Source organism: Nycticebus coucang, chromosome 23, assembly GCF_027406575.1.
Source record: "Nycticebus coucang isolate mNycCou1 chromosome 23, mNycCou1.pri, whole genome shotgun sequence".
NCBI lineage: Eukaryota > Metazoa > Chordata > Mammalia > Primates > Lorisidae > Nycticebus > Nycticebus coucang.
In genome coordinates, this window is record NC_069802.1 from 6,198,516 (window position 1) to 6,225,135 (window position 26,620).

The 26,620-nt window shown below is 38.5% G+C and overlaps 1 protein-coding gene across 4 annotated transcripts in view; it reads right to left on the reverse strand.

The window, feature by feature from the left end:
* The window catches only part of ATP10D (ATPase phospholipid transporting 10D (putative)), a 120,669-nt gene extending 94,508 nt beyond the window's left edge, over positions 1–26,161 (reverse strand). For 3 of the 4 annotated variants that reach the window (XM_053578124.1, XM_053578121.1, XM_053578125.1), the window contains exon 1: positions 24,804–24,991. The gene's annotated coding sequence lies outside the window, so the exon portion shown is untranslated. Of the gene's footprint in view, positions 1–24,803; positions 24,992–26,058 lie in introns of those variants that run through there. The other variant, XM_053578122.1, reaches the window with a different exon arrangement.
* Between the last annotated feature and the right edge of the window lie 459 nt (positions 26,162–26,620).

Genomic DNA, 26,620 nt, shown 5'->3' on the forward strand with positions numbered 1-26,620 from the left:
TGTCTTCTAGTAGACAACTGAGCAGTATAGTGGTGACAAATTCAGATGCCAACATCAATTCCTGGCGCCTCCATTCCTCAGCTAAAACTACTCAAAGGGGTATTGTGAGGATAAAGTGATTAATGTATATAAAGCCCTTAGAACAGCGGTTCCCAACCTGTGGGTCACGACCCCTTTGTCACAATGAAAATACATCCTGCATATCAGATATTTACATTACGATTCATAACAGTAGCACATGACAGTTATGAAGTAGCAACGAAAATAATTTTATGGCTGAGGGTCACCACAACATGAGGAACTGTATTAAAGGGTTGTGGAATTAGGAAGCTTGAGAACCACTGCCTTAGAACAATGTATCACCCATAGTTAGTGCAAAGTAAGGGTTAACTACTGTTGTAATTTTCTGTAATTAACTACTGTTGGAAACTTCTCTCAGCGACTATATTTATTCTTAAGTATCATTTGAGAATTTGGGTGCACAGTACTGATCCTAATAATTATACCTAATTACTCATCTATGTTTAATTTCTTCTTTTTTTTTTTTAAGAATTTTATTATTTTATTTTATTTTTTGCAGTGTTTGGCCAGGGCTGGGCTTGAACCCGCCACCTCCAGCATATGGGGCCGGCACCCTACTCCTTTGAGCCACAGGCACCACCCTATGTTTAATTTCTTAAACTCTGCCTCTCTGCCTCACATTCTACTACCTGGTCACAACTCGGGTTTAGAAACTCTGCTCTTCATTTAACTAGAGAGGTTGTCAGGCAACTAACCAGCTGAGGATAGCAACACGCCCTTCTCAACCCTTCCCAGGAGTAAGTCCAGCAACTTAGGAGACAAAAGCATAAAAGAAGCATAAAACTCTCTCAATGCAGAGAGTTTTTAGAGTTTTTTAGGAACATCATTCATAATTCTAAGATTAGTCTATGCCTCAAAAAGCTGACTTGTAGTTTTCTGCTGATAAAACTAAATGATCCTGTTCTTTTTTTGCCTGGATACTGTGCCAGTAATTGGAACCTCGTCTTGAGAATCAAGGAAAAAAACCTTTTAACACACACAAACAACCAGTGCTTAAAGTTAAGTGATGATCACCACTTACAACCAGAAAGAATGTTTAGAACTAAATACTAAATATTTTAAGTGATCTCTATTCCTAAAGATAGATAATATTTCACTGAAAAAGGAAAAAAAAAAACCTTATTTACTTATATCTTATTAAAATCTTCATTACCAAATTCATTTTTAGGTTAAGAGCAAACTACTACTGTATGAACATTGGAATGATGATAAACTCCACTGCTGATTAATGAGGGAAAAGCACCACAAAAATTATTTTTTATTTTATTTTTTTTATTAAATCATAGCTGTGTACATCAGCTATGATCAATGGGGCACCATACACTTGGTTCATAGAATATTTGACACATTTTCATCTCATTAGTTGACATAGCCCTCCTGGCATTTTCTTACTTACTTTGCCAAGACATTTACATTCCACATTTGCCAAGGCTCACATGTACAAGGGTGATCACACCACAGGTGTGATCCTTTCAATCCCCCTCCCTCTATCCCTCTCCCCCCTCCCTCCCCACGCTTTCCCCCTTCCCCCTGTTCTTAATTAACAAATTGTGGTATATGTACACCATGGAATACTATGCAGCCTTGAAGAAAGATGGAGACTTTACCTCTTTCATGTTTACATGGATGGAGCTGGAACATATTCTTCTCAGTAAAGGGTCTCAAGAATGGAAGAAACAATAGCCAATGTATTCACCCCTACTATGAAACCAGCTTAGGACCTTCACATGAAAGCTATAACCAAGTTACAACCTAAAAATTATTTTTAAAAGTCTACATATTCCTAGGCTGAGCTTGACAACTTGCAGCCAACACTGCCTGGACATTCACAGTTAGAATGCCTTTCAACGAACACTTTGCTTTAATTCATTGGCATCAGGATTTTTCCTATAATTTAAATGTTTATTAATATGATGACAGGTCCTAAACAAAGATTCTTAATAAATACAAACACCAGGAGAGAGAGATTGAGTATGGGATTAACAAAAACCATGTGCTATACACACTCAACTTACAACACAATTTTGCAGCAAGGCAACTATATGGCAGAAAAAAAAATTGCATTGCAAGTAATCATTTGTCACCAATCACCAGCATATTATGTAAATATCAATATGTACCAAAATAGATACATAAACATGTTTATAACTGTCATAAGAAAATTATAGACCAATTTCACTTACAGGTATTGAGAATGAGAATGTAAAAAATCAATGAGAATTTTGCAAATTAAATGAAGCCCCCCCAAAATGGATATCAGCAGCCTCCAAGAGCTCAGAGCAGCTTTGATGGCCAACAAGGAAAATGAAGACCTCAGTCTTACAACCGCAAGGAACTGAATCAAAACTGAAATGAGGCTGGAAATGGAGCTTCCCCAGAGCTGCCTGTGAAAAATCACCCTGACTGACACCCTAATTTTAGCCTTTGAGAACGTAAACCAAGTCCCCAGTCACTGTGCCTGCATTTCTGATCTATAAAACTATGTACTAATAAATTGGTGTTGTGATAATTTGTGATATGGCAATTGGATGCAAAAGACCCAGAAGTAGATCCACATTCAAATGGGAATATAATATATGGCAAAAATGGAATTTCAATTTAGTGGGAAAATGGTAATTTTTTAAATTAATAACTCTGGAATATACATGTATATGTGATCATCCATCTTGAAATTTAACAGAACTAAATTTCTACTTTATACCACATTAAAAAATAAACTAACTAGATGAAATACTCAAATGTAAAAATTAAATTTATATATATATTTGCATATATATAGTAAAATTACTAAAGAAAATTTAGAATAACATTATTATTATTGTTTGGCAAAACTTTCTGAAGTAACAGAAAAGTTATAAAACACAAGAGAAGTAATTTAACAAGATATCAATCGTCTATCCTTGATATCTATCTTCGATAGCAACGTCATAAAATTAAGAGACAATTGCAACCCACAGCGCAATTGTGGTAAATTTTCAGTATTCCTAATATACAAAGTATTCACACAAATTTGTATTAAAAAACAGCCCAATAAAACTGAGCAAAGAATATGAATAAACAATTTTCAGAAGAGGAAATTCAAAGGGCCAATAAATACACAAGGACCTTCAACCTCAGTAGTCACCAGAGGGTTTCAAATTAAAGTTATCATGAAGATCCTGGTTTTATTCATTCAACTGATAAAAATTAAAATGCATAATTACATTCGGTGCTGATGAGGGTGTGGAGAAATAAACCTCCTGGCCATGGAAGTATGAACCGTTACGTTTTCTCAAAGAAATCTGACAACATCTATTCAAATAAAAAGTACACATAACAATGGACACAGTAAACACGCCTCAGGTAGTCCTGACCTATGAGGACTGTCTGGAAAGTATCCAGCCATTGTTAATACTGTATGTCATATTACATGCTGGATACTTCCCAGGCTGCCCTTGTATAATCATAGACATATATACAAAAATATACATTGTAGCTTTTCTTGGTAGGAAAAAAAAACAGTAAAAATCCTGAAAATCTGAAAGTTCTTCAATTGAACAATAATTAATCACAGTGTAAATATCTACATTATGGAATATCTATGACTATTAAAAATGCCATATTTTGGGGGCAGTGCCTGTGACTCAAAGGAGTAGGGCATGGCCCCATATGCCAGAGGTGGCGGGTTCAAACCCAGCCCTGGGCCAAAAACTGCAAAAAAAAAGAAAAAAAAAGCCATATTTTGGCTGGGTGCAGTGGCTCATGCCTATAATCTCAGCACTTTGTAAGGCCAAGGTGGGAAGAACTGTTCGAGACAGGAGTTCAAGACCAGCCTTTACAAAAAAATAATAGTAATTGGCCAGGTCTGGTGGAACACACCTATAATCCCCCCTTTTCAGGAGGCTGAGGCAGGAGGATCACTTGAGTGCTGGAGTTCAAGGCTGCAGTAAACTATGATGGCACCACTATACCCCAGCCTGGGCGATGAAGTAAGATCTTCAAAAAAATACCTCTATTCATTGACCTGGACTGATGACTATTATGTATTATAAATTATTGGGGAAAAAGCAAACGACAGAAAAATACGAATAGAATGACTGAACTTTTAACTGAAGGAGGGAAAAATGAGAATGAGTGATTTGCATTCAAAGGTTGAGAGAACAACTTGGAGACAGTTTAAATTTCGCTTTGGTTCACTACCTAATAGGCAGTGAGGTTTGCAAAGATAGACACTAAATCTGGGAGACGCAGGTGGACACAGCTCCCACCACCTCTCTAGTTCCTCAGAGCAATACGGCATTTGGTAGTTTTATCAAGTGTGATGAGTGAGGAGCCCACCAGGGCAGAAGAGCAGGGAACGTGAACCCCCCGCTTTTCAAATTCTTAAGCTCCAAGAGGGACCACATCAGCATACAAGGATCTACTAATTACTAGTCAGGAATTTAACAACACACCACCATTTCAAACATCTATTTTCTATTTCTTACTGCTTTTGTGGGTCTACAGCTGACCTCCCATGGCCTGCCTACCTCACTTACTGACACAAACTGGCTGGCTGTTCACATATTTTCATACATTCATGAGAACACGGAGCATGCCTTTGGAAGGGTATGCGTGTGGAAGAGTTCACACCAAGCAAGGTGGGAATAAAATGGGAACAGAGGAAATTAACTTTCTTTTGTTAGGATGAGCATGTATTGATTTATGTCTAAAAATTAAAGAAAGAAGTTACAATTAATTTCACACAATACTATGAAACAGTCTGATGCTGCCCTAAAGCAGGCCCGTATGATGCTGGATTTTAATTTTTCCATCCAATATTCCCTTTACTCATTTATAGAAATGATAAAACACATAATTAACCTGCTAAAATCTATAAACTATCAATTTTAGGTATGAAACCAATTAGGATTAGAATTAAAGAAATCTGAACAAAATATTGCTGATTAAAGAAATCTGAACAAAATATTGCTGATTATAAAAATGTACTAACACTGGGCGATGCCTGTGGCTCAAAGGAGCAGGATGCCAGCCCCGGAGGTGGTGCGTTCAAACCCAGCCCTGGCCAAAACTGCAAAAACAAAAAAATGTACTAACACTTCTATAATGATTACTATTGATAAAATACTTTTCATATGTTGTTTAATTTTCACAAAATGATGTTGAATTTCACTTCCGTCTTCAGAGGTAGAAACAAAGTTCAAAGACGGTTTTAAAAATTTTCACAAATGGACTCCAGAGTCATGCCTTTCTAACTATACCACACTTTTTGTATATCAAATTTTAAATAATCAAATATAATCATTTAAGACAACATTATTTCTAATAATAGTTTCTTTTTCCCAGAAGATATTGAAAACTAAAATCCTTCACTAACACAGTGTACCTAAAATATATCACACCAAGTTTCTTATTATACTCAAATACACCAAAAGCAGCCTTACTTGTCACAGACCCTGTTTTCCTTAATGAATGAGTAATGCAAAGTTTGCAGTGGGGAATACCGTCAAAGGTAAATAGAGGATAATGAATTCTCTTGGGCCCAGTTAGTGTTTTAAAATGGCTGGGGTCATCACCAGCCAACAAACAACTTGAGAAATACACACGAGTTCACTTGTCTATAAGAGAAAAACATTCCTACGTATAGTCATTTAAGATGCTCTGTGTTTGTCCTTCAAACTCAGCAGGTACCAGCGTCTCCTGAGCCTCAGCCCCCTGGGTTTCCCTGAACGTCTGGGAGGGGGCTCAAAAACCTGTAAGTCTAACAGGTTTTAGGCAGTGTAGATACTGCTGGTTTGGGGATTATACTTTGAGAACCACTACTCTATGCTAACCAACATTATTGCAAAATGTAAAGTCCAAATTAAGAGTATGCAGTTTATTTGATCTTATTCATGTTACTGAGAAGCTAATCTCTTTAGTGTGTACAGACTCAGGGTACAGCACATTAGCCTGAGAGTGGTTATAAGCAGATCCTCACCTCTAAGGCTACAATTAACTAAATGAAGGTCTAGTTGACACAAAGAATTGGTGCTGCTGTGGTTCAGTGGGTAGGGCACCGCCCCATATGCCGAGGGTGGCGGGTTCAAACCCGGCCCCAGCCAAACTGCAACAAAAAAATAGCCGGGCGTTGTGGCAGGTGCCTGTAGTCCCAGCTGCTCGGGAGGCTGAGGCAAGAGAATCGCGTAAGCCCAGGAGTTGGAGGTTGCTGTGAGCTGCGTGATGCGACGGCACTCTACCGAGGGCCTTAAAGTGAGACTCTGTCTCCACAAAAAAATAAATAAATAAAATAAAGAAACTGGTGCTGCGGTCATTCAGATTCATTCCTTCTGCAGATTGGATACAGTTATAATCAGTTTCAGTCAATAGTTTCAAAAGTTCCCCAAGGAAGAACAATGGGGTCCTGGCCTTGATAGATTTATAAACTTCGTCTCAACCAAACTGAAAAACACTGAGAAAAAAAAGGTAATGCTCTTAAGCAGAAAAGTTATCTTTTATGGTCGATAAAAAGCACAGAGAAATTTCAAAGCTATAGGTTTGTGAGAATAAGATAGAAATTGTTTCACAGGAGACTCATATGAAAGTCTCCTTGACCTCCGTGTCAGAGGTGGCCCTGTCTGAGTGCAGTGAGTCCTGATGAAACGTGGGAATGCCCAGTCTGTGTCTCCTCGACCTCCGTGTCAGAGGTGGCCCTGTCTGAGCGCAGTGAGTCCTGATGAAACGTGGGAATGCCCAGTCTGTGTCTCCTCGACCTCCGTGTCAGAGGTGGCCCTGAGCACAGTGAGCCCTGATGAAACGTGGGAATGCCCAGTCTCTGTCTCCCTGACCTCCGTGTCAGAGGTGGCCCTGTCTGAGCGCAGTGAGTCCTGATGAAACGTGGGAATGCCCAGTCTCTGTCTCCCTGACCTCCGTGTCAGAGGTGGCCCTGTCTGAGCGCAGTGAGTCCTGATGAAACGTGGGAATGCCCAGTCTGTGTCTCCTTGACCTCCGTGTCAGAGGTGGCCCTGTCTGAGTGCAGTGAGTCCTGATGAAACGTGGGAATGCCCAGTCTGTGTCTCCTCGACCTCCGTGTCAGAGGTGGCCCTGTCTGAGCGCAGTGAGTCCTGATGAAACGTGGGAATGCCCAGTCTGTGTCTCCTCGACCTCCGTGTCAGAGGTGGCCCTGTCTGAGCGCAGTGAGTCCTGATGAAACGTGGGAATGCCCAGTCTGTGTCTCCTCGACCTCCGTGTCAGAGGTGGCCCTGTCTGAGCGCAGTGAGTCCTGATGAAACGTGGGAATGCCCAGTCTGTGTCTCCTCGACCTCCGTGTCAGAGGTGGCCCTGTCTGAGCGCAGTGAGTCCTGATGAAACGTGGGAATGCCCAGTCTGTGTCTCCTCGACCTCCGTGTCAGAGGTGGCCCTGTCTGAGCGCAGTGAGCCCTGATGAAACGTGGGAATGCCCAGTCTGTGTCTCCTCAACCTCCGTGTCAGAGGTGGCCCTGTCTGAGCGCAGTGAGCCCTGATGAAACGTGGGAATACCCAGTCTGTGTCTCCTTGAACTCCGTGTCAGAGGTGGCCCTGTCTGAGCGCAGTGAGTCCTGATGAAACGTGGGAATGCCCAGTCTGTGTCTCCTTGAACTCCGTGTCAGAGGTGGCCCTGTCTGAGCACAGTGAGCCCTGATGAAATGTGGGAATGCCCAGTCTGTGTCATCTGTGTCCCACTTGTTCAACGCTGCCTGGAAGATGCATATCATCTTGGGCGATGATGACTTATCTTTCAGGTGATGACAACAGCAGTAAGATCCTTGGGTAGCTTTGCTGATGTCTTTGCAGCACGGGGGCCAAGGTGACACATGGTATTGCTCCCTGACTAACTACCATCCTGCTATCTGCAAAAATGCTGGTTTTTTTTTTTTTTTTCTTTTCTTCATCTCACATAATCTTTGGAAAAGAAGGTAAGGATAAACAGTATATGAGGATGGATGTGTCAAATATGGGTTTTTGTGATGACAAGGGTCAGTTTATTTAATGGAAAATTGCAGATCTTGAATAATAAAGTTAAATAATCCTTAGTGTTTGTTGGGTGAAATAAGCCAGATTTGCTGGATAGAATCACCTTGGAGTGCTGAGTGTTATTTAGTATTTTCTATTAATTGAACTTCTGGACCTAATCCGCAGTGGGAGAACATATCCTATATTTTAGATTACACAGGAAGTTAGATAAGGGTCATATGCCAACAAGACACTGGATTAAAGTAATTACTTTTGATCACTGGTGATCATTGTCATGAAAGGCAGTGCTACAGAAGTTCATAAAAAGCTATGTCATACTGTCTTTTACTTTTATCACTAACAACAACAAAAAAATGTTTGTGATAGTTTCATCATTTTTAAGGATCCTAAATGGGAAAATGTCAACTCTACTCAAGCATGAATCCCTTATGAATCTTGAGAAAAGAGTGTTTAAACCAAGATTATTCATTCCCAATTTATTCAGCAAACATGACCTAACAATCCACCACATGCCAACCCTGTGGTTGATGCTGGGGAGATGGAAACAGAATAGACCATTCTCCACCACAGATGCAGTCTCTAACTCAGACCGAGGGCAGCCACTCTCCACAGAACTGAGTAACAGGTTTTGTGTTATTGCCAACAAAGAGTCAAATTAGAATTTTTAAATACAATGTGCTTACTCTGAAAGAAGATAGAGTTATAAAATAAGACGATGATATTTAGATGCATTGTTTTACACTAAGAAAAGTTGCCCATCCTTACTCTTTATAAACATATATAGGAAAGAGTTTCTTAAATTTTCTCATGTGCAAATAAAACTTACATATAAAAATACATGTTTTTTTAGAGATGATCCATTCAAACACTAAAAGTTTTAATGCTTCATTTCCTAAATATATGTCAGAGTTTTTTAATATACACACCATAGAATACTAAGATTTTTGAAAGGACTGCATCTCCAAATGAGTAAACGTTTGTGAATGCTTAAGCTAGAAGCTGGCTTAAGCTAGCAAACACGTAGGTAAAATGCTGCATTTGTATGTGTATTTCTAATGCTGCATTTGTATGTGTATTTCTATGTTATTCGGAACTAAGAAAAAAGTCTCTCCCATATTTGTGAGTTTCTAATATGCCTTAATCTACTCTTAAAGCTGAAAAAACTTAGCAGTCCTTACTATGTTTTGACCTCCTTGATAATCGCAGATTCTGCTAAAATAATAATTTTGAAATGACAGAATGTGTGTTTTCGAGATTTTATTAATCAACATTAAAAATATTAATTAAAAAAACGTAAGATCATAACAATATCTACCATCTATAGAGATATGCCAAGTTCTCTGCAGGAGATAAACATATATTAACTTTAATCCCTACAACAAAGTCCATATTAGTGATGAGGAAACTGAGTCTCAGAGTATTTGAAAATCTGAAAATCTCATCCAAGTGACAAAGCTTGGTCACTCAAGCCTAACGCAAATATGCAAATGTCTCAGATGGAATAAAAGCCTTGTGGCTATTAGAGGGCTCTGGTATCAGGCAGAGAGACTTGAACAGCTGGCAGAAGTTGGCAGAAGGCACATGGCTCTTACAACCCAACAAGGAATATGATGGTTGGGAGTGACTAGCACTAGTCCCAAAAAATTTAATTTAAAATACTCCATTTGAACAATTGTGAACAAATAAAGTTAACAAATTTAAATATTCGAATTTATTTATTTTAAAAATTTTCAGTAGATGCAGTCAGTAGAAGACTCTTTATATGTATTTGGAATATGAATCAAAATATGCAAATAAAATTTACTTTTAAATGAATGGTTCACTTTGAACCTGACTCCAATGTCCTCTGACCCCACCTATAAGCAACAGAAGAACCATCTTTTCACGGCCCCTCCTTTTCCCACAGTGCTACTCCCCTACTTGGTTTAAGTTATATGCTCAACACCATAATCACTCCCTGGTATATTCTCTGAACCCTTTAACTCCCCGGCAACTTCTCAGCAAAACCCTGATTATGTCTACATCAGTTATATCTAAATCTCTATATATTCTGAAAGTTCTAGTACCTTCAAGTTGAAAGTGGCTGGAGAGAAACTCTTAAGATCCTGATAAGAGTCACTAACTTCTCAACCATGACCCACCCGTTGACCACTCACACTCTCTCAATTTCATACACAACTGTTTCATGAATGGCCAATATCTCCTTTCTAACTTTCTTCCTGCAGATGACCTTATTTCTATTTTAGAGAGAAAACCAAAGCCATTAAAAGATAACTTCTACGAGTTCCCCCACATAACTGTCCGCCAGCAAAGACCTCTGCCCAGAGCCCCAGACTGACTGACTGACTACTAGGTGGCCCATCTCCAGAGGAGGGTAAAAGTGCAATCTAAGCTCCCCGTCCTCTTCCAAACTCGTTCCTTGACAGATTAGCCAGTGAGTGAGTGAATGGCAGCTTCATCCTTTTAGATGCTTGGCCCAAAAACTTCTGAGTCACCCTTGGGTCCTGTCTTTCTCTCAAAACCCAGTCAACAACAACAACAACAAAAAAAAAAAAAAAGAAAGAAAAGAAAAAAAAGAAAACCCAGTCAACAAATTCTGTCGACTCTACTTATAAAACAGCTCCAGAATCTCACCACTTTTCTCCACCTCCATCACTATCACTAGTCCACCACACTCAGTTGTCACCCTGACACAAGCTAAGTTAGATCCTGTCATTTTCACAGTTTAAAACTCTGCAAAGTCTCTGGAATAATTACAGTACAACCATCAGCATCGCATACCACCTGCCTGCCATCCTTCTCCTTCACTGCTTTATTTTTCTTAGGACTTCTATCTCGCTTTCTAACAATGCATAATTTACTTTTGTATTTTACCTCTCCCCTGTTCCCTGTTCCCTCAGAGTAGAAATGCCCATCTTTTTTGTTCACCGATACAGCCTCAGCCCAGGGCACAGAATAGACTTTCAGTGAACGCATGGATGAAGGAGCAAAGCAGCACCCCTCTTACAGACGTAAAGGCCGGGGCACTTTTAATAATCTTACGCACACTGGCTCCAGATGCAATATGATCCACTCAGACATTTATAGCTTTCACTATCCATACCAAAATCATCACAGTCCACATCAAGACCTAGAGCCTAAAGGAGGCTCTAGGGATCCAAGACCTAGGGATCCTAAAACGGAACCCTAACAAGACCGTGTGACAGGAAGATGTAAAAAAAAAAAAAGGAAGTAGGCCAGTGCAGTGCTGAGGCCTGGAATTCCGGCATTTTGGGAGCCCAGGCAGGAGGATCGCTGAAGACCAGGAGTTCATGACCAGCCCAGAAAAATAGTGAGACCCCATGTCTACAAAACATAAAAAAATCAGCCAGGCATGGGAGTGCACACCTGCAGACCCAGCTGAGGCAGGAGACGGCTTGAGCCCAGATGTTTGAAGGTGCCGTGAGCAGGCCAGTGCTCTGCAGCCTGGGTGACAGTGCGAGACTTCATCTCTAACAGAGTGAAAAAAAAGGAAATAAAACAAGTAGAACTTATTTTTAGAAATAGCTCTGGTATTTCTGGTTTGTTGTTCTAAAACTCTCAGGGAGGAAATTCTTCTAAGTAACCTATTTTTTCATACAGCTTAGGTTTATCCTTCTAAATACCAAAACAATTTCACCTGGGATAAAAATCACCATATAAGGTGCTCCCAATATTCCTATCTCTGACACAGCATTTTAAATAAATTTTCTTCTCTGAGAATTCAGCACCAACGCTCAAAGCACCAAAGTTCGGTACACAGTGATGCCTTCGGGGGCTTCAGAAGCATATCCCCATGATTTTTTTCCTGTAGTTGAAAACTTTGTATTGAATGTTCATGTATGGTCTTATAAGCTTTTCTTATAAGCTTACACACACACAGACACACACACAGAGTGGACATAAAGTTCGTGTGCAATTTAAAATAGTTGAACATAGTAAATTGCACACAAACTTCATGGATACCCTGTATATACAGCCAGGTTTCAGAACAGAAAATGGTAAGAGTATTAAAATATTAAACAGTAGATAAATGTAATAAGTTCTGAAATGAAACTAGCACACAATAAAGTGTTCATTTTGAAAATTAGAGCCAAAATATCTTTTTTAAACTGGCCAGAAGAACACGAATTTCCTGGTTAGCTCTATTTACTTATTCCCACTTACTGGGGCAAATTCCAGAGTGTGTAACAAGCTGTGTGTGTGAGTGTGAAACATAGTAAGCACACTGGATTGTACTTCTAATGATGGTCTTTAAAAAAATTATTAGGAAGATAAACGGGAGTGAACTAAAATTACTTGTCTAATATCTGTTTCTCCTACAAGACCATTTCATTCACTGTTCTAGCCAGTAATTGGAAATGCCTGGCACATAGCAAGCCCTCAATGGATATTTTTTATTGAATTAACTAATGTCCATCAGGTTGTTGATGGTATGCCTTGCATCCTGCAAATAAGTACTCTTTAAACAGGACAAATCTTAGGAGAAGAAAGATTAATCAATTTATCACAAGTGTTATTGAAAGAAAGAGTAGAGGAAAAAAAGTATCCAATGTACTCAATACTATTATGAAACCCATATACAAACACACATTCATACGAATGATAAATAACAAATATAGTCTAGCAAATAGGAGGGGAGAGGAGGCAAAGGGGAGGGGAAGGAGAAGGAGGGGGAGGGTGATTGGTGGGAAGAGGGAGGGCATTTGGGGGGATCCCCCCTAATGTGAGGGTACACTTCAAAATAACTAAGAGTAAATTATAAATGTTTTACCACAAAAATAAGTGAGGGGATGGCTATGTTAATCAGTTTGATTTAAGCATTCCACATTGTATAGCAAATCATCACATTATACCTCATAAATGTATACCATTGTGATTTAATACAAATTAAATTAAAATAAAAAATAAATTAAAAAATACATAAAAGAAAGAATAAAATACTTCGCTGGGGTTCTACTTGGTCAATTCTATCTTGCCCCTTAAAATGACCTCACGCCATCTCCCCTTTGTCAGAGAAAGTAATCACGTTTGTCCTCGGATCACTGATGACTTAAGTTGTTACTCAGCTCATGGTCCTCGAATGGGGCCAGTTTTGCTGACGCTCCTGGGAACTCCTCCGGGACATCTGGCTATACCTGGAGATACTTCTGGCTGTGGATGTAAGCTGGGGATGCTGTTAAACACACTAAAATGTACAAGACGCTCCCTGAAAATAAAAATTACCTAAAGGTCCTAAAAGGCCCAGGATGCTGATGTTGAGAACCATTAAATAAGTCATCATATTTGTTCAAGAAAATGGTAAGTGGCAGAGTGCAAGGACCAGAGCTGTTCAGAGTCACGGGTTCAAATTGTGGCTTCTCTACTCCACCCCAGTGGGGTTTCTTATGTCCTGCAGTTACCCCACCAAGAACATGGCAATAATAACATCAGCTCTGCCAAGGTCATTGTGAGGAGTGGAGAGGGTGTATGAGATATATGACATCGATAAATAAATAGTAGCTGTGGTTACTATTTTATGACCACTTATTAATTGTTTGATGCCGACATTTCTATCAAATATAAAAAGCATTTTAAGGATGATAGGCTTAACGATCTAAGCAAAAAACTCAGGATTTTAACAATGGAAAAAAAAATCTTAAATATCCAACTTTACACACAAAAAAATTGAGAGTCAGTGGGACTGATTTACCCAAGATTACATAGAAAGTTAGTGGCAGTTCACACAAGATAACCCAGCTGTTTTCTTCACTACCATTTTACTTACACACACACACACACACGCATGCACACATAGAGGCTGTTATTAATTCCTAAACTCATTATTTATGAATGTGTCATAAATTATTTAAGTCAATTTGAACACCAGATTATGCTTGCTAAAATTTTATATGACAGTATTATTAGACTAAAATAACTAAGATTTCCTCAGATATGTACCTATCTTAAAATTTTCACAGCCTGTTTGAGCTAATGTTTGGGATCTGGCATAATGTTTCACCAGTGTCCTAACAAGTTCTATTACCACTCACAATAGTCTACCTTTTAAATTACTGTTTTATAAAGTCAATATTAAACATTATTCGTTTCTATTTTAAATATTTACATGAAGAACGTTATTCGGGAAAGAGTCTGAACAAACACATTGAAGTTGATACACTATAAATAAATAGAAAAAATGATTCTCACCATCCCTAGCAACCTAAGAAAAGTAATTAAGAGAGAACTAGCAATTTTAACTCTGAATGTAGCAAAGGGTTTCTTTATTTAGAATGTTCAATGAACGCAAGTAATTGCATAGTTCTGGGTAGAGGGCGTTCTAATCTGTTCTTACTTTTCTGGAGCCATAAGTAATACGTCTTAGAAATGTTCATCCTCTCTGGCCCTGAGTAGAAAGATTTTCAACTCAGCATGGGAAAGGCACTACTTAAATGTTCAGAAATAGAGAAACTGTTAAATTGTGTTGCATTTAAATGGAAATATAAGACAGCTGTTAAAAATGATGCTTAAAAAACTTTTTACTAAGTGAGAAAATGCTTACAGTTTATAACATTTTAGACCTGTATGTAAGTATGAACTCAACTATGAATATATACAATACATAAACATATACAAATTGAGAATAAAATACTTCTTAAAGCCCTAACACTGGTTATTTCGAGGCACTATATTAATAACATATTTTTATTTTTAAAGTTTTTTATAACTATATTTTTACAATGCACATATATACTTACTTTCAATCAGAAACACATCTTCATTTTAATCAAAAAGTTATTTTGATTAAACTTTATATCATCATGACACACACTTAGGGTTGAGAAAAGAATACATTACAAAAAGTAATGTATTGCATCTGCATTCAAGATAAAGAGAAAAAATACACTCCTTTAAGTCTTTTATTTCCTCTATTTTTTAAGAACCTCATAAAATGTCAGACAAGCAAGCTATGTTGGCATTGAAAAAAAGACTTCCCACCCAAGTTCACGAGCACCATGTGCACATATTAATAATACTGTACTCAATATTATACAGGAAATTATGCTTAATTTACTATATAAACTTTTTGAATACTAAATTAAACATAATTTAGTACATAAGCTTCTCGAAAAACGCAAATATATGTGTTCTTGCTAAGAAGTCTTAAGTGTAATTATAAATGTTGTAAAGCCAATTAAAGCATAAGTTTTCTTTTGACCAAAAGACAATTATTAAAATATATCTCATAGACGTCTGGTCATATTTTAAGAAATGGTATACTTAAATGTCCAGATAGTTGTTTTTTTTTTTTTGGTGGGGGGGACTATCTTCTTTTTGAAAATGAATTGTGAAAACAGAATTTAAATTATATTTTGCAAAAGAAAGCTCATATTAATACAATTGTTGCAGTAAATCATTTTGTGTTTATGTAGGACATAGAGATTTCTAAGTATCATGGTAATTTTTTTTTTTTTTTTTGTAGAGACAGAGTCTCACTTTATGGTCCTCGGTAGAGTGTCATGGCCTCACACAGCTCACAGCAACCTCCAACTCCTGGGCTTAAGCGATTCTCTTGCCTCAGCCTCCCGAGTACCTGGGACTACAGGTACCTGCCACAACGCCCGGATATTTTTTGGTTGCAGTTTGGCCGGGGCCGGGTTTGAACCCACCACCCTCGGTATGTGGGGCCGGCGCCTTACCAACTGAGCCACAGGCACTGCCCAGTATCATGGTAATTTTTAAATTGCAAAAATAAGACTGCTGTATTTTTCAAACATCACCTTCATTGTTCTTTACTTTAGAAAATTAGAGTCAGTAGGAGAATAAAAACTTGTAGGTTATAAAATTTTCAATTCTTAATTAAAAACCTACTTCAAAATTCTTTCTGCTGATTCCTAATATCCTTATAATATGACCAACTGACAATATTCTGCAGTGACCATATTCAACCTCACATGGTCCCCATAAGTTAATGACAGCTGGCAAACAAAATTTCTAGCAACAAAATGAGGGCTTAATCTGACTTAATTAAATCCCAAGTATATTAAAGGAAGATAGCCTATACTGTATACTTTTATGCTGGGACTCCAGTTTCAGACAGAGCTAATTAATTACAATGTTAGTAACCGCAGTAGGAATGCACATCATTCTTTACCACTACACAAGCATGTAGGATCTGGAAGAAAACTTGTTTCCCCAGATATAAACTCTCTACTCAGAGTCCTGAGATTTACATTTGCTTCTTTTAATCATTGCCTAAAAATATAGTCAAGATCAAAAGACTTGGAAAAAAGTCTCCCTCTTTTTCTTAAGAAACACACAAATGTTTAGTTTAATCCTGTTTTTAAAGGGAATCTGTTGCCAGGAAGCCAATAATAACATAAAACTACCCAATACAAATCTTTAAGTATTGAATATTGCATTTTTGACTGTCTCGGAGGTTTTGTGTCTTAAATTAATAGCTTTTGCAGTCAGCTCAGTGATAATACAGAGGTATTTGAAAGTGTACACAGGAAAGTCATTAAAATGGTCTCTCCTGGAAGCCTTTTCAAGTAAGGCCAGATCTACCTGTCAGAGCCCAGGGAACATGCTGACTTGCTCACCTAAGGGTCATCCTCTGAGCCTGTGGTCTCCTACCTTACTAGAGTTGAGAATCACAGGGAACACTTGCTGATCCACAGACTCCACCCTCCTCCCCTCCCACCCCTGCCCACAATGTATAAACACATGCAAATTTAGAATAAAATACTTCTTAAAACCTCAATACTGGTTATTTTGAGGCACTATATTAACAGTATATTTTTCCACGGCTTTTGCAGCCAGCTCAGTGGCAATGCAGAAATATTTGAAAGTGCATCCAGGAATCACACAGTTCACTTCGGTTTCTGATTCAGAGGTCTGCAGTGGAGCCTGATAATTTACATTTCTAACAATCTCAGTGATATTGATGCTCACACTCTGAGGACCACACTTTGAAAATCAAGACCTAGGCAACTCAGATCTACTCTGGAAACACTTATTTTTAATTTATGAATACAGATGCTTCTAGACTTACAATAGGTTTACGTCCCATCAATCCCAAGGTAAACTGAAATTATCACAAGCTGAAAATGCATTTCATACCTAACCTACTGAACATTAGAGCCTAGCCTTCTTTAAATGTGCTCAGAACACCTACCTCTAGTTAGACAAAATCATCCAAATACAATACCTACTTTATAATAAAGTGCAATGTACTGAATTCTGTACTAAAGTGAAAAACAATGGTTTGCATGGGTACTTGAAGTATGGTTTGTATAAATGCACTTTGCTTTCACACCATCATAAAGCTGAAAAATTATAAGTCAAACTGTTGGAGATCAGAGATCATATGTGTATTTTTCACAAGAATTTACCATTAAATATTATTTTTATGCATCTTTTCTATGCTAATGATGTATATCATGTTCAAATAATCAGTGACTTTATTTTTCTTATAGACAAGAAATAGGGTCATTATTTCATGTCTAAGAAATAGGGTTATTATTTTATGTCTAAGTACACATAAGTAGACATTTTTAAAAAGCAAAAGAAAATAGGGCGCCGCCTGTGGCTCAGTGAGTAGGGCGCCGGCCCCATATACTGAGGGTGGTGGGTTCAAACCCAGCCCCGGCCAAACTGCAACAAAAAAATTGCCAGGCGTTGTGGTGGTGCCTGTAGTCCCAGCTACTCAGAAGGCTGAGGCAAGAGAATCACCTAAACCCAGGAGTTGGAGGTTGCTGTGAGCTGTGATGCCATAGCACTCTACCAAGGGTGATAAAGTGAGACTCTGTCTCTACAAAAAAAAAAAAAAAAAAAAGCAAAAGAAAATAGTATGCTTAAAAGAATAAGGAAAGATAAAAATAGAAAAAGTAGATAGAGAAATGGAGTTATCTGTAATTAAAATGGAAAGCATTTAGCCACAGAAAACTGTATGTACTTAAAATACCAAAAGGTTTTATGAATAGACTACATCCAATGTTTTCTAAAGATCTCTCATAGATTCTTAACCCAAGTTATAAATAGGAAGTAAATAAACACATCAGAGACTAAAATTTTGAATTGTATTATATTCTTCTCTTTAAAGAATATGGTATGACTGCATATGTGAAGACACATTCCCATTATTTCGGTTATTTTGGTTGAAGTGTAAAAAGGACGTTTCAGTTTAATGGATAAGAAATTTAATTAATTTCTGAAATCTGTTTAAAGACTCGCTTTTGGAAGCTCGTGGGTGACTTAAAATGTTATAATTATTACACAAAGAAGAATTATTTCACAATGGTTAAAAATTACTTCAGCACATGACACTATAATGAAAGTCTGGATTATACATGTAAATTACTTAACTGTCTAAGCAAATCTATTTAAATTTCCTCGAGGCCTGTAAGTACTGCTAAGTATAGCATACAAATACCAATAAGTGACAGATCAAAACTATGAATTGCATTAAAAAAAAAGGTAAATCATCACCACTGGAATTATAAAATGGACTTATGCTAGATGGTCAATTCCAATAATTTACTCAATGGTACCCACCCCTCAAAGCATGTCCATTTTGAGTAAATACTGATAATATAATTAGCTATTTTCAAAACAGCAACAAAGGCACCTGCAGTTAGCACAAGAAATACAAGCTTTTTAGATAGTTTCACAGTTGGCAATTTACACAAGGTCTCTGAGCCTCAGTGTCCAAATCTGTGAAATGGAAATAATATCATGTACCCCACACAATTTAATAAATAGGCTTGTTAAATAAGGCACTGAAAGCGCTTAATAATTTTATTCTCTCAGCTAATATTTGTGCCGTTCCTAATATATGCCAGGCATTGTTATAGATCCTGGAAATAAATTGGGCAACAAAACAGACAAATTTCTCTGCTTTCTAGGAGCTTCTTTTCTAGTGCACATTAATTTTATCTTGTCCTAGGCACAGTGCTGGGTACTTTGGGATGAATAAAAAAGTGCCAGAACAGATGAAAATACTCAATTCAATAAAAAAAACATAAGATTAAGTTAATCATGTGTGTGAATTTAGGGCAATAGATAATCCCAAGAGAAGGCATGGCATGAGGTTAAGAAGATGGAGAGGGGAAAGAAGGAATTCTTCCCAGAAGAGAAAGCATTTTGAAATGAGCCTTGGGAAATGTTTAGAAACCTGATGGGAAAAATTTAGAGCTTTTAGAAAAGGTAATACAATTAAAGGTAATGAGGCCGGCAACTGTGTTTATTTAAGTAACACTCGGTAGTTTAGTATAGCTGGAGTTGCAGGAATAAATTAAGGAGTGATGGAAAATGAAAAGAAAATCTATGCCAGGACCATATTGAAGACCTTAACTGCTAGGATGAAGCATTTACAAATTCTATAAATTTGAAGGAAATGTGGAAATTATTGAAGGAATGTGAGTAGAATGTGATATGATATGGACATTTACAAGACTTCTTCCCAAGAAGTGTGAAAGATACAATTAAGGGAGGGAGAAAGGGAAGGAGACTCCTGTGGAGAAGCTGAGGAACCTGCACCATTTACCACTAACCTACCACGGAGCAGGGTCCTTAGAGACCTCGGAGGGTCCTTAGAGACCTTGGAAGCATCTGAGTGCACCTGCATAACAACGCAGTCCCAGTGGCTGGCGGACAACACAGCAACCTAGCGGGCACTGCATTCTCACGTTCCTCAGCTGGCCCTGCGCATCCTGGGCTGGCTCCTTTTCTGTCCCCTGCTCCGTTACTGAAACCTCCTTCACACCATGTACTCTATCCACAGATTCCTATCATCAACCCATTCATCTGACTGTGGCTCAAATCAAGCAGGTAAAGAATATGTGAAAATGTTGACAGCTGGGCACATGGGACAACCATACTCTCTCTTTTACACCAGCCAGGCACAAAGGACACGTGACCATTGGGAAAGGACAGCCAGTTTGGAATGCAAAATAAGAATGATTTTTCCAAGTTTCCTTACCCTACTGAAAGCATTTCACTTTTCTCTTTGCCCTTGCTTTAAGGATCTTAGGCACTCTACCAAGGGCGAAAAAGTGAGACTCTGTCTCTAAAAAAAAAAGTGTAATAATGTATCAGATTCAGGCATTTTTTTCCTACCTTAACAAGGGAGAACTGTTGATTTCTTAGCTAAAGGACACCACAGGTAAGTGGAATCTTTGTGAAGAAAACATCTAAGAACACCTCTCTGGGAAAGAATTTAAAGGTGAGGGAAAGATAATTAAAATTGTGTATACATCCCTATAATCTTCTATATATTGATATAGCCTATTTAAAAAATCAAGGGGGCGGTGCCTGTGGCTTAAAGGAGTAGGGCGCCAGCCCCATATACTGGAGGTGGTGGGTTCAAACCCGGCCTGGGCCAAAAACTGCAAAAAAAAAAAAAAAAAAAAAAAAAATCATGCCAAGGAATTAGAAATACCATAAATTAAAGAAAAGACGTCACAACATTTTGGAACAATTCAAAACTGATTTTCATGTTCTTCCTCATAGCCAAGAAAATTACCTTTATTACTTAATCTTCATAAAGTTAAAGAGTTGAAAAACTTACAATGGTTGTTTTACTAACAGAAATGTAATTGTACTTATCGTCCTCATTCAAAGAGGCCTTAAATTGAATAAGAACGTTTTAGAAAACTAAATCAAGGAGTATTTAATTAAGGCCTATCAGTACCAGGTGCTAGCAGGTGTAATGAACAGGAAAGGAACGGGAAGTGAAGCTCAAATCAGTCCAGTATTGCTTATTATTTCAGAAAACAGGGAGAAGCAGAAGAGTGAATGGAAACAGAATAAACTTGACCTTATGATTCCCAGTATAATCCAATTGTTCTCACCAGCACGTATACTTCAGAAACAATGACATTCAACATAAATTCCATCTAATCAGGGAGAACGTGGGGACTTTGTGAACAAGGAACAGATACCAACTATGTCCTCTTCCTTCTAGGACGGCGGTTCCCAACCTGTGGGTCGCCACCCATAGGAACTCTATTAAAGGGCTGCGGCATTAGGAAGGTTGAGAACCACTGTTCTAGGACAATGGCTTTATTAAGACAGCAACTTGTCTCCCCTGTTAACTACAATATATTCACTGTAGACATTTTAGAAACAATATAGTAACACTACAAGAAAAACAGAAATCATCTACACTCTTACCATCCAAATATAAATACCATTAACATTTGATCTGTTCACCATCAATAAATTAGTTTCCTGTGCATATGTTGACTTTTTTTTCAAAACAAGGATATCACTTTGTAATTTTATTTTTTTTCACATCTTATATTATCAACATTTTCCCCTGCATTGAATAGTCTTCCTAATAACCTCACCCATTTTGATTTGTTTTTCATGTTTGTTAATGAGATGTTGTTATTGCTAGGCTGAGATTCTTTGGTCATTGGGAGACTACTAACATTCACTCTCCTCCAACCTTAAATAGTTAAATTTATTTTTCCTTTGTGAATTTCCTATTTATATCTATTTTTCATTGGGGATCATTTTTATTGGGGTGCTGGTCTCTTAGTTTATTCGGGCTGCTATAACAAATTACCTAAACTGGGGGGCTTATAAACAACAGAAATTTATTTCTTAAAGTTCTAGAGGCTGGGAAGTCCTAGTTAAAGGTGCCAGTAGATTTGCTGTCTAGTGATAAGGGCACAGATCCCATTCGTGGGGATGCCTACTCACAATGTAATCACCCGCCAAAGGCCCCATCTCCTACCACCCTCGCAAGGGGGATTAGGAATCAACACAAGAATTGGCGGAGAAGGGAGAACAATCATTCAGACAGTAGCTATCTTCTATAATATCTTTTGAAAGGGAGCGGGCTGGCACGCGAAATACACAGCTTAGTGTTTGTATTTTTTTTTTCTCATGATATTTCTTGGCAAATATTTTGGAAAGTGGTATTTTATCATTATAAAAGTAGCAGTTTCTATAGAAGGTTTAGAAATATCAGGAAACATATAGAAAAAATAATCAGAACTATAACTGCCATCTAATAGTACCTAGAAATACATTTTGGGTGGGGTGGTAAAGCACATAGTATATCAAAGGATAAACTCATTATGGAAAAGGAACTTGCATGCAAACAGAAGTTGTAATAATTGTGTTCAGTGTTGTTCAATATTGTTAATTTAGGACAATGTCTTAGCATAAGTGCTTAATATTTTTTGCGTAGATTATATACTTATTTTAAAATTATAGTTTATACATTTAAGATAATTTGTTATTAAGTAAATCTTACTTTTTCCACTCATTACATTACAAGCATATTTCCAAGCCATTAAGATTTTTTTGTTTGTTTGTTTGTTTTTTGAGACAGAGCCTCAAGCTGTCACCCTGGGTAGAGTGCTGTGGCATCACAGTTCAGAGCAACCTCCAACTCCTGGGCTTAGGTGATTCTCCTGCCTCAGCCTCCCAAGTAGCTGGGACTAGAAGCGCCCACCACAACACCCAGCTATTTTTTGGTTGTACTTGTCCTTGTTTGGCAGGCCCAGGCTGGATTCGAACCTGCCACCTCTGGTGTATGTGGCTGGCGCCTTAGCTGCTTGAGCTGCAGGTGCCAAGCCCTGAGCCATTAAGATTTTTAAAAAACTATTTTAGTAATTGAGTTTTATCAATATACAGGAGATATATCAACTACACTAATTTATTTAAATATTTTGTTTCTGGGGTTTCGTGTGCAATTTTGTACAGATAACATTGCAATGAACATATTTAGTAATCTTCACATAAATTTCAGATGATTTCTTTAAGACATATTTCTAGACCCAGGATTATTGGGTCAAAGGCTATCAACATTCTCAGGTTTTAATACATACACCATATTATTGTCTCAAATACTTGTATTATATACTCTTTATTGAGCAGCGCAAAAGAAGATTCTCTATTAAGGCCACAAATCTTATACAAAAGCAGTATCACTATTACTCCTTACTCTGCAAAGCAATAAAAAGTATTGCTCCTATGGTCAAAATGATTTTTGAAATGAAATCATTCTAAGATATAGGGACAGAATAATGTTTTCAAGAAAAATGTGCTCACAACAAACCTCTCCTAAGTGATAGGACTGTAACTGTTGACCAAGCATAAGGATAACATCCAGCACACACATAACTGTTCCTAGCGTTGATCAATCAATTCTTTTTTTCAAGCAGCATTAAATTCATTTTCATCAATGCACTTTATTTTTTGAGAATTACCCAATAATTTTGTTTATAGCATTTTCTTTGATTTTCCTTCATTAAAAAAAAAAAAAAAACTGCTCTCAACTATACCAGACAATAAGTAAAGCATATAATGAATGCTTGAACATGTGGACATTTTTTAACCCTTAATTAATTAAACTAATTCTAACAGATGAGTCACCTTTGTTTTATTATAAATTATAAACAAATTTTGGGCATTTTCCTTCACTATACGACAATAGCAAAATAAATGGTTTCTTATCCAATTCATTTAGTCGCTAATTATGAGTACTTAGTTTCTGCTAACCTAAGATTGAAAATCCCCTACGCCCTGTGTTTGATTGTTTAGATTTTCCATCTTTCCCACACAATTTAACAAATGTTAAATTAGCAGTTGCATCATTATTTTTTAAACTCCCTCAAACTTTTGAGTATTGGTAAGCTCTTTTCCAATATGTATAACACGATCTCATATTAATTAAAACAGACTATCTCAGTGTAGATATGTGATATGTTTTCAATGAGAACAGGAAACTCTAGAGAACCAAGGTCTCGCACTGTGACACTGAATGAGTTACTTTGTTCCATAATCATGTGTTACATTTTTCTCTTAACAAGTCAACAAATATTTTTTGATGATGCTATTCTTCACAGAAATATGACCTAGCTGATGAAAAGGCTGATACAGCATGGCGGGCCCCTATCCCCGTTGGTACACCTTTCAAGGTTGATTAAAGTCAGAGCCTTGCTCTCAGCCTATAGGTCGCTTCTCTTCATGAGAAGAACTAGTATGAAAAAAGCAGGAAGAAACTTTAGTTTTATTTACATCACATTCTAAATACCTGCCCTCGTGTATAAGAATAGTTTGATTATATTCTTTCTACAGGAACAGGTTCCCAAGACATCAGTACTACCCTCCATTCACTAACCAACCCATGTCTCTATGCTATATGCAGGCAATTAAAACTGCATGTTTTATAATGTAAAATAAACGGTGCCCCAAATAACAACAAAGTTCTTCCAAGTTAGTGTTTGCAGAGAAGAATGCGGCTTTTTTGTAGCACTCCTCCCAAAATTGTTTCTGAGCACGCTCCAACACAAACATTTCTTCCTCAGCCACTGAGCTAAATCTTCAGTACTTTCCATCACCTTTGAAGTAGACAGCCAAAATTTCTTTAAACCGCTGGATTTCACAACAGGATGACAAGAAGTGTGTGGCTGTGCGCGCGCGCGTGCGTGCGTGCATAATTTACCTTTTCACAAAACCCAGCATTCAGAATAGATTAAAATAATCCCCCTTATAAAAATCAAATAGATCAAAATGGTGTAATCGACTCCCCCCCATTTTTAAAGTTCAATGACAGCCTAGAACTGTACTTTGTCTCCACGTGATCCAATCTAAGCATGACTGGGGAGGGTCTGGGGAAGCCAGCAGAGAGAAACAGAAAGAGACAGAGCCAGAATAACCGAAAGGGAGAGAGAAGAGGGTGGCCGGTTGAGCAGAGGCTGGGAAACCGCCACAGACTTCGCTCTTTCTCTTACCAGTTCCTCCCTCGGCACACATCACAGCCTGATGCCCACGAATCCCGAGGTGCAAGAAAAGAACCAAGCACAAACCCGAAGTGTGGCAGCGGGCTGTGCTTCCACTCCAGCCATTTGTCTCTGGGGAGGAAAAAACAAACAAAAAAATCACTTCTGAGCTCCGCAACTCAGCTACCAGAACCCGCGCCCGGGCGCGCGGAGCCGGCAGTCTGCGGCGCCTCCCTCTCGCCCGCCCCGCCCCGCCGGCTCTGACAGCCAATCGCCCGCCGCCCCGCCTCCCGTGACGTCCCAGGGCGGGGCCTGGCAGCTGCCGGGCTTCCCACTTCCAGCTGTTGGACAGAGCAGCCAGGCTGCCCAGCCTAGATACCCCAGATTCCCCAGCGGTCCGGAGCCCTTACAGTCCCACCTCTGACTTTCACTTTGCAAGTACAAGTTGCCCGCGGTTGAGGGGTTGCTTCATTCTTGTTTTGCTGCAATTCTCACAATTCACTCAGTTAGGTGTTTGTTTGTTTGTTTGTTTTTAACGCCTACAGCACCCGGTATTCCCAGACGTTCTCCCACCCAAGTACTCACCAGGCCTGACCCTGCTTAGCTGACTAGATGAGGCGCATTCAGGACGTATGGCTGTAGGTAATCTCAGAACACTCGACAGTTTTGGTATTTGTTTGTTTGTTTGTTTTTTGCAGTTTCTGGCAGGCGCTGGGTTTGAACCCGCCACCTCTGGCATATGGGCCCTGCGCCCTACTCCTTTGAGTCACAGGCACCGCCCTTGACAGTTCTTTTTTGATGTGTAAAAAGATCAAATCTTAATGTTACTGTTTTTATAAAAAGAAAAGAAATTGAAAAAAATCACAACTCTTTTTTTTTTTTTTTCTTTGCTCTTCTATTCTCTCACTGAGGGTAATGAGGCTTTTTATCAGACACCTGCCAGGGTCTGTTTGCTTAAAATTCACAACTTTTTCTTTTTAATTTTACTCCTAAATAAATTTCAGCAACTTCTTGGATTTCCCAAAACTTTTGACCAACTAAGTTCTTTGAGGAGAAAAGCCATTTAGAGAAGGCAGAGCCAATAATTCAGAACGAAACCTAATAATCACTGGCTGCCAATTTTATCTTACTTTAACAAACAGAAACAGTGGGGCAAAACCTCCACAACTCTCCTAGGTTGTGCCTATCTTTCCTTCTCTCAATGTGTAGCAAAAGTGAAGAAAACTAAATGATCATACAAATGTTTGACTCCTAATAAAATGCTCACCAGGACAGACGCAAGGAGCTGGTTGGGAGGGCTGAAAACTGCGAGGAGAGAAGCCACACGAGCCGCAGCACACACTGAGAATGTGCCTCTGCCAGGTGACGAGAACCGAGCTCTGGGTGTGGCTTCCTGCCATGCTCCAGGAGGGAAGCCTCCTCCTGCCGGCGAGGGCGAATCTCTAGAGCGTAGTCAAAGTCAACTCTGGGAATTAAACCAGTCTAGTTATACTGTCATTGGCATGGCCTCTGAATTTCTGGCCCTACTGGCAGTTATGTGACTGTCTCTAACAGGGTTTAAGATAAGACAAATTTCCTATCTTACAGTCAACCTTCTTGCAGAGACGTGAAACCACAGTTGGGCCTCTCTGAGATCCCCAGTGAGCACCTACACCTAAGCTCTGCAGAGGGCCTTCCTGGGAAGGTGCGTGCCAGGACAATTCAGGCATGTCTCTGCCAAGTGCAGCCTGTTTGGGTTGCTTAAATGAGTGGTTCCAAAGAGTTACACCTCAGAGTCCACTGGGGAGCTTGATGCCAAAGCCCCACCTAGGCCAATTAAACCGGAATCT